At 37.8% G+C, this 9,522-nt stretch overlaps 1 protein-coding gene across 1 annotated transcript in view; it reads left to right on the forward strand.

Moving 5' to 3' along the window:
• TSHR (thyroid stimulating hormone receptor) overlaps positions 1 to 9,522 on the forward strand; it is a 186,977-nt gene that overhangs the window by 86,871 nt on the left and 90,584 nt on the right. The gene's annotated exons all lie outside the window — the stretch shown is intronic.

Raw genomic sequence — 9,522 nt, forward strand, 5'->3', positions numbered from 1 at the left:
AGGAGAGGGAGAGGGAGATATGAAGAGATGACCAGGACAAAATAGGGACTTTTACTTAGGGGATATAAAATTTTCAGAATACTAAACTGGGTAGAGGGCATCAAATTTAAAAGGCTCAGACCCAAACCCAACCCCCTCCACCCTTGAACATCTATGCAAGGGAAGGTAAATGTCAGGAAGTGTATGTCTACTACCATTCCCTGTTTCTGCAACTAACTCAGTTTACTAACCACAGATTAGCATTGCTGCCAAATGCTAGTTGCCACTTCCTAGAATAGGGAAAGTTTTAGTCAGGGATCTCCTTTTCTTGGTAGTGGTGGAGGTTTCAATACCCTGGGCAATGCCTGTTTAATCCAAAACTAGGGGGGATGAAGAGGAAAAAAGAATTGTGGGAAAGTCTCCTAATCTTTAAAACTTTGAGCCAGGATGATTATTAGGGTAAAGGTTCTGCTGAAGGAGAAAAGGGATGACAGAATAGGACCAGAGGCCTTACAGACCTGTAGGGCCTTCCTCCTGAGGGAGGAAGAGGAATCTCTGAGGGGCAGCAGGAGTAGGAGGAGGTAATCAATCATTATCTGGAGTACCTGCTGCCACAAGCTCCTGCCCGCTGAAGTTTTCAGCTTTTTCTCCTCTCAGTCTGAATTACTTGGGACAGAAAGGTGCCCTAAGCCCCTACAGAGTGTGAGGAAGAGGGGAGAGACCCTATTTCACATTAGCCTTACCTGGTGTGATTGAATTAGAGAGTTGTGATGAGCAACGTTGTTCATCTACTCCCATTTGGCTCCCCCAACCCTCCTACTGACTCATGATTTAAACAGGGCTCTTGGTGAAGTAAACAAACAGGAAGACCACTCTTCTGCTCTGAGAAATTATATTAAATAATCTATAATTCTCTTATCTTTTTAGTTCTGAGCCCCTAGCCAAAAACAGCATAAACAACTCAGAGTTAGGTCTCTCTCTTTTCTGAGGCTCTTCTTCCCCCAGTTGCCTCCTCCCAAATACTTTTCTATTAAGTACACCCCAATTAGCATTGGTTTTTGGTTGGCAGGCCAACCACACTGTTTATTTTTCAGGGTGGTTTATCAGATTAGTTTATTTAACTTTGGAAGTCATGGAACTTCTGATCTTTTTTTTCTTTTTAAATTTTTATTTTCAGTTCCAAATTCCCTCTCACTGCCACCTCCATTGAGAAGGCAAGCAATATGTTAACCATTATACATGTGAAATTATGCAAAACATATTTCCATCTTAGTCATGTTGCAAAAGAAAAAAGAGAAAATGAAAAAATATGCTTCTGTTTGCATTCAGAGTTTATCAGCTCTTTCACTGAAGGTTGATAGTATTTTTTATTATGTGTCCTTTGGAATTCTCATGGATCATTTTATTGATCAGAGTTGCTAAGTCTTTCACAGTTGATTATCATTACAATATTGGTGTTACTATCTATAATATTCTTGTTCTACTCATTTCACTTTGCCTCAGTTCATATAAGTCTTGCCAGGTTTTTCTGAAACTATCCTTCATCATTTCTTGCTATCACATACAACAATTTGATGAATATCTCCTCAATTTCCAATTCTTTGCCACCACAAACAGAACTGCAATAAATATTTTTGTACATATGCATCCTTTTCCTTTGATTTCTTACAGATCTAGTAGCGATATTTCTGTCAAAAGATATGTGTGGGTTTTATAGTCCTTTAGGCACAATTCCAAATTGTTCTCTACAAACTTAATGCATTAGTGTATCTATTTTTCCACATCCCTTCCAGCATTTGTAATTCTCCTTTTTTTATTAGGTTAGACAATCTGATAGGTATAAGATAGTACTCAGAGTTGTTTTAATATGCATTTATCTAATTATTAGTGATTTAGAGCATTTTTTTCACATAATGATTGATAGCTTTGATATTTTTTCTTCTGAAAATTGCCTGCTCTTATCCTTTGACCCATTTTCAATTGGGGAATAGCTCTTATTGTTATAAATTTGCCTCTGTTCCCTTTTATTTGAGATATTAGACCTTTATCAGTGAAACTTGGTATAAATTTTTTTTCCTAAGTTTCCTACTTTCCTTATAATTTTGACTATATTGGAGTTGTTTGTGCAAAAACTTTTCAAATTTAATGTAACTGAAATTAACCATTTTACCTATCAGGAGCCTCTTTATCTCTTGTGTGGTCATAAATACTTCCCATACCCATAGATCTGACAGGTAATTTTTCCCCACACTCCTCTAATTTGTTTATGACATCATCATTCATGTCTAAATCATGTACCTATTTTGACCTTATCTTGGTATATGGTGTGAGATGTTAGTGTAAGCCTACTTTCTGCCAGACTGTGTTCCAGTTTTCCCAGCAGCTTTTGTTGAATAGATCTTGACCTAATTTTTTTTTGTTTTGAATAGCTCTTTGACCTAATAGCTTGGATCTTTGTGTTTATCAAATATTAGGTTACTGTGATATTATGTACCTAATTTATTTCATTCACTAATCACTCAGTTTCTTATCCAGTACAGATTATTTTGATGATTACTACTTTGCAGTATATTTGAGATCTGCTATTGTCAGACTACTTTCTTTCATTTTTTTATTGGTTCTCTTTAGTATTATTGACCAACCATACTGCTTGTAAAAAAAAAAAACTAAACATCTAAAACAATTGATAAAAAACAAGCGCATTCCTAAAAGTAAAGTTTTCAGGCTTCCATGAGAGAGGGAGAGAAAAGGAAATACAGGATTATTGCTTTGAGCTCTATAACAGGGAGTGGATGTAAAGTAGTTTCAGCAAACTACCATCTGTTCTGAAACTCCTTATGCCCTATCAGCCCAAACAGCCTCAGTTACAGTCCTGGGCCCTTTCTCTGTGCCACTTGTTCTGCCTGTGCTTTCATTCTCCCATGTCCACATAACTTCTCATGACTGGCTACTGGCCTATGTAACATCCATACATTTCATCAGTAGCTGAGTTCCTCTTTTCCTCCTGCTTCTTCCTGGACTAATTGTTAAAGGTCACCCAGGGAGTATGGTTTATTATTGTTCATCCTATCACGTTGCTCCCTTTCTAATTAACGCAAGGGATTTTGTTGCACCTCTTTGAAGGGATCACATGGTATAGCTACATTTTTAATCATGTCTCATTATCAATCCCATTTCTATGATTAGGTTCTGGACTTTAAAGGACCCTCTCTCTAACACTAGGAAGTCTTAAGAGGCAGTAAGTAGGGACAGCATTCCAGGTATGAAGGATAGCCTATACAAAGGCATGGAAAAAGTAGATGAAAAATGGATGTAACATCCCCGGAGCTGCCAAGAATATATAGTGCTAGACATGGAAGCTTACTGGTAAGAACAGAAATTCATATCAGCATTCCCCTCTTGACTCTTCAAGGAGTTCATCCTGGTCCAGGATGTATGGAGTTGGATTTGACTAACAAACCAATCCTAAAATCCCAAAGGAAAAGCAGATTTTTTTTCTATATAAATTGCTATATATTCAAGAGAGAGAGATTTATAATTAGCAAAAATTTCCCAGGGGAATCCTAGCTGTGGGCTCAAGCTGAACAAAAAAAACATTATTGATTCTCCTTTTATAATTTTCCCAAACTGGGAAATATGAAATCTTATTATTCTAGCAAACGAGTCATCAGTTTGGATGGAGAGAAGGTAGGAAGCAAACTGAACATTTCCTTTCCATGGTCTTTCCAAGGTGAGGTATAAAAAAAAACCAAGTCATACCCAAAGGGTAGAGATCAGGGAGTTACTAGAGAGAAAATCACATGCAAAGGGAAGATACAAGAAGTGACTAGAAAGTAGTAACTCAAACCATCTCTAAGGATCAGAAAGAGGGAATAAGAGCCCAACTTAAAAGTCATAGTACCACTATATTGTTGGACTTAGTTGGGAAAACAGTATTTTGTTTGGCAGTTTGGCAGCAATGTGGAGCATGTGAAGGGGAATAAGATGCAGTAATTCAGGGAAGTTAGGCTGCAGCCAACTTGTGAAGGGGTTTCAATTCCAAGCTAAGGAGTTTAAATTTTGTTCTAGGGGCAATAGGGAGCCACTTAAGGTTTGTAAGCAGAGAAATGACAAAGCTGAACTTATGTCTTAAGAAGCTATGTGGAAGATGGCTTGAAAAGGAGGCAATTGGAAGTCTGGAGAGTAATTATGAGACTATTGCCAGTGAGACATGAGTAAGGACACCTGATATAGTTAAGTCAGGGGCACTCAGCAAATGAAAGGCTATTAGGAATAAGGGATAGAAAGACTTCAAGATAGTTCTGAGGTTGTGAACCTGGGTGCCCAGAAAGATGGTGGTGCTCTTGGCAAATATAGGAAAGTTTGGAAGAAAGATGAATTCAAGGGGAAAGGAAATGAGTTTCTTTTTGAACATACGAATTGTAAGACGTCTATGGAATATCCAGGTGGAAAAGACCAGCAGGAAGTTGTTAATATGGGGCCAGTTCTCAAGAGAGATTAGAGATAGAAATAAATCCAACAATGGCTGGAAATATAGAGTTGTTTAGCTGAAAAAAGGTATGGACAACGAGGTGGTGCAGTGGATAGAATGCTGGGTCTGGAATCAGGAAGATCTGAGTTCAAATGCAAACCTCAAACACTTACTAGCTGTGTGACCCTGGGCAAGTCACTTAACCCTGTTTCTTTCAATTTCCTCATCTGTAAAATAAGCTAGAGAAGGAAATGATAAGCCACTCCAGCATCCTTGCCAAGAAAGCCCCAAAAGGGGTCATCAGGGCTAAGACAAGACTAAAATAACCGAACGACAACAAAGCTTAAGAGGAAAACTAGCTCCTATACTCCTTCTTGAGTGGGCCCCACCCTCATAAAGAGAGTCATTCTTTGCCGCCTCCTTTCAGGTGCTCCTGTGGATGTGACTTTTCCTCAGTCAATGCCTTCATTCTGTCCTTCAGGGGTAGATGGGAACTCTGAACCTGCCATGGGACATGCAACAATGGCAGCCTCTGAGGGAAGTAACTCCACTTCCATGTTCATCTGTTCCCCTTCTCTCTAAGGCCACACCTTAGCTCATTCTTCGCCCTGGGAAATTTCAAATGGCTTAATCCTTTCCCAGCTTTTAGACTTTATACTGCTATTTATCAGTTAAAACAAAACAAAACAAAACAAAACAACTTTGTGTGATTTTGAGCCTCCAGTCAGGGAAACCCTTCAGTAATTAGAAATAGAGCTTCCTTTATACTTAGTGTGCAGATGACCATAACCTCTCAACTGTTTCTAAGGAAACTAAATACAAACCAATAATGCCTTCAGTTAAGCACAGTCTTGTCTTAATACCAGTTTATAGAGACTAGGCTAACATTTTTAAAGAAATAGAACTAAGCTTTGTAACAGATACTGGGGGGGTGGGAGGATAAGGAGGGCAGGGAAAGAGGTAGGTGAAGTGTCATCATTGTTGCTCTCTCCAAACAAAAACAGTTACAGTCATTTCTGCATTAACATTTTCTACTTATTTTAACCTCCCTGGTTGGGAAGCAGTGGTAGCGACAGCTATTGCAATGATGGCACTAATCCATTGGAGCATGTCTCTCTCTCACTCTCTGTCTCTGTCTGTCTGTCTGTCTCTCCCCACAATCTCTTATCTCTGTCTCTCTGTCTCTCAATTCCTCTTCTCTCCAGAATGTACTGCATTGCCCATATTTCTCCACTGACATTTCATCTCCCTCTCCTTCTCTGATGAAAGGAGATTTCTTTCTTGTCATTTTAAGTAGAGCCCCATTTCCAGGGGCTTGCAAAAACAGGCATTAGGGATTTCATATCCACCATCAGACACTGACCTCCAGTGCCCCACTATGTATAGATTAGGAGTCATATGACAGGAGATGATTGAAAGTATAACTGATATGATCACCAAGAGGGTAAGTACATGTAGAGAGAGAATAAAGAGGTCTCAGGACAGTCCTGAGGTCCCCTGTGGCTACAGGGCAGTATATAGATAAAAGTCAAGCTAAGGAGAGAATCTTATGGATTAGGTACCGATTTTTTCACACTAGTGTCCCAAGGCCTCTGGCTCTCCTAGCTCTGCCTCCAAGCCCACTAGCAACTCAGGGAAACTTCCTGCCTCTTGCCCCAGGTTAAAAAATTCCTAGTTGATGACGTGTGTCTCTGTGTGTGTGTGTATTTTGGCAAACTAAGTTATATACTGTAAAAATTGGTACTTTGGAAGATAAAGTATAAACATTATTAGAACTATAAGCTTCAAATAAAGTTTAAGAAACTTTTCAGTTTCAGTCCCAAATTCCACACTAACTTTGTCACCTCCTTCTACTCTTTCCCTCTTTGTTTGGATATTAGGTTCTGACCATCTGTGTTAATCATTATTATGCAGAGACTAAACCCAAACTTTGTCTAGGCAGTGAGAATTGCACTTTTTGGGCAGTTGCACAATGAAATGAGTACCCTGGTGCCTGATTATATATAACTTTGCTTGCGGAGTGAAATACTGTCAAGTGTCTAAAGTAGAAGCCAAGTCCTGACCCTAGGAAATGTTTGATCTGAGAGAGTGGGAACATGGGTCATATCTCATCCTTCCTAAAATAGTCAATTAAAAACTTGTCCTGGACACAGTCACACCACCCTTTTTATGCATTAATAGATCAAGGCTCCCCCATTAGACCCCCTGTTACCATTGGCCTCCTTTTAACCCAAATGTTGGCTCTTCAAAGGGGTTTTAACTCAATTGTGACACAGGCACTGGTGTCAGATGCTACAAAAATCAACTTATTTTCATAATATTATTTCACCCTTATCTCATTTCTATTTCTGTGTAAGTTTTATAAGGTACATAATTATTAGCACAATACATATATATGTTTATACATATGTACACACATGTGCGCACACACACATATATGTATAAAATTCATAAACAGGGACTGGTCCTGGATTGGATCTGTGACTTCATTGGTATTAGGAACTTCTGGATGGAGAAACTTGCCCTCCCAATGCAATACCTTCTCTATAACTTAGAGGTTTTTTTAAGTATTTTATTTTTCCAAATAAATATAAAGAAAAATTTTTAACATTCATTTTTTTAAATAAAATTTTGAGTTCCAAATTTTCTTCCTCCCCTTCTCCTCTCTCCCTATACAAATGGTATAGAAATTTGATATAGAGAGACAAAATTGTAAGCAATTTGATATAGGTTATATATATATATATATGTACAGTTATGTAAAACATATTTCCATATAAATAATATTGTGAAAGAAGGTGAAAAAAGAGAAAAAACATGAAATAAAATAAAGTGAAAATAGTATGCCTTGATCTGCCTTCAGACTCCATAGTTCTTGCCCTAGATGTGAATAGCATTTTCCATCATGAATCTTTTGGAATTGTCTCTGGATCATTGCATTGCTTAGAAGAGCAATTAGAAGATCTATTATACTTGAACGTCACACAATAGTGTTGTATAACTTAAGAGTCTTGAGAATTGATCAGTGTACTGAGAGGTTAAGAGACTTGCACAATATAGTACAGATAAGATGTGTCAGAGGTAAGACTTGTGTGTTAGCTGCAGCACTGACTATCCATGATGCCACTGCAATTTATAGGAATATAGATTACATAATTTATATATACAATTCATATACATACATATTGGGAGTGGATGCACAATAATTTTTTGATGATAGAGGCATACAGTCAAAAAAGTTTGGAGATAACTGGTCTAATAAGAAGAACATTAGACTTGGAGTCAGAAGATCTGGTTTGAGTTGTGGCTGTGCGGTATACTACCTCTGCAGCAAAAGGCAATTCATGTGACTTCTGTGCTCTTCATTTTCTCAACTAGGACATGGGAATAGTAGTAACATTGGTACAACCTACCTCAGAAGCCTATTGGCAGAGAAGCACTTCGTAAACTGAAAAATGCTATGTAGATACAGACATTGATATAGTTTTGTTATTGTTACTAATGGACTTTCCTTCAAGGTCCAATTTAGGACCCATCCATGAAACCTATCTTGATTCCTCCAATTTGGTAGTAATCTCTCCTTCTTAAATTAATCAGAACCCCTCCTTTGTATTTTTATGATTCACCGTATAGCCATTTGTTTGGCATATTTTATCTTCCCTGTTAGATTTTAAGTTCCTTGAGGGCAAGGACTGTATCTGATTTCATCTTTGTATCTTCAGCATCTAGTATAATGTCTGTCTGTAATTATAGATGCTTGTTGAATTTGATCATTTAATAAATGGATATTCAAATGGATTATTTTATTCATTTTAATTCAAAAGGTTGTCATGAGAATAAAATGAAATATTAGGTGTGAAAGCAGCTAATATTAGACCAAGGAGAGAATGTTTGAAGATTAACACCCTCTTGAATGGTGCCTTACATTAAATTCTCTGTAATGGGCACTGTTGTATTTTGCAAACATTTTCAGCTTACATACTGTGTCTCTTACCTAACAAGTTGCCAGCTGGATACAGTTAAGGTGAGTTAAACTAAAGACCTCCAAGATGAGACGAATATTTGGTAGTATTTCTGGAGTTTCTAAATAGCTAACAAGGTACTCTTTTGTAATTAACCTTATTTATTTCTTCACTCCACTGCAGACTAGCAGGTCACATAAATAAATGAAGTTGGTCCCGCTTCTTCTTTGATTATACAGATTACATATTCATTTCAATAACAGAGTTCAAAGAAAGTAAAACCCAGGGAAATAGAATGACAAATAGTAATCTAACAGACTAACAGCTATGAATCGATATGAAAATAATGCTAAATTCAATTCAGATATACAAATATTAATTATTGTCCACTATTTTCAAGGCATTGTGCTAGGAATAATGGGATACAAAGATAGATTTGATACAGTTTCCACTCTCAATGACCTTAGTGGAATAAAGGACAAGCATGCCATTAACTATGAGGGAAGTACCAAGGTAAGGTTCAAGTAATATGCCAATGTGAGTGTGTATGCATGTATGTGTGTGTATGTGAGAGAGAGAGACAGAGAGAGAGACAGAGACACAGAGACAGACAGACACAGAGACAGACATGTAAGGCTTCATAAAGAAGAAAGTGTATGAAATGGTGTTCAGAGGAAGGGCTTCAGCAGATGGCGAAGGAGGGTGAGGAGAAAATTCATCCCAAGTATTAGAGATGCCATGTACAAAGGAAGGATGTGGAGGGCATGACAAAAGTGGGCAATGGAGAGTAGTATGTCTATGGAATGTAGAGCATATGAAGGGGGCAGGGGCAGTGATGTGAGCTGGGGAAAAGAGATTAGAGCCATTGAAGATTCTGAGTAGAACAGTGCCTTGATCATGTTAGAATGATCACCTTGGACAGAAATATGGAAAGCAGATTGGAGAAGGAATGGATTGAAGGCAGGCCAGTTAGAAGGCTATTAAAGTAGTCTTAGAAGAAGAGATCAGGACCTGAACTAGGGTGGTTTCAAGAGGAATGGAGCTACATGTGACATAGATAAGTGATAGATAGATAGATAGATAGATAGATAGATAGATAGATAGATAGAT

This window comes from Petaurus breviceps, unplaced genomic scaffold, assembly GCF_028583685.1.
Source record: "Petaurus breviceps papuanus isolate PSGF00001 unplaced genomic scaffold, PetGlider_PUasm1.0 189, whole genome shotgun sequence".
NCBI lineage: Eukaryota > Metazoa > Chordata > Mammalia > Diprotodontia > Petauridae > Petaurus > Petaurus breviceps.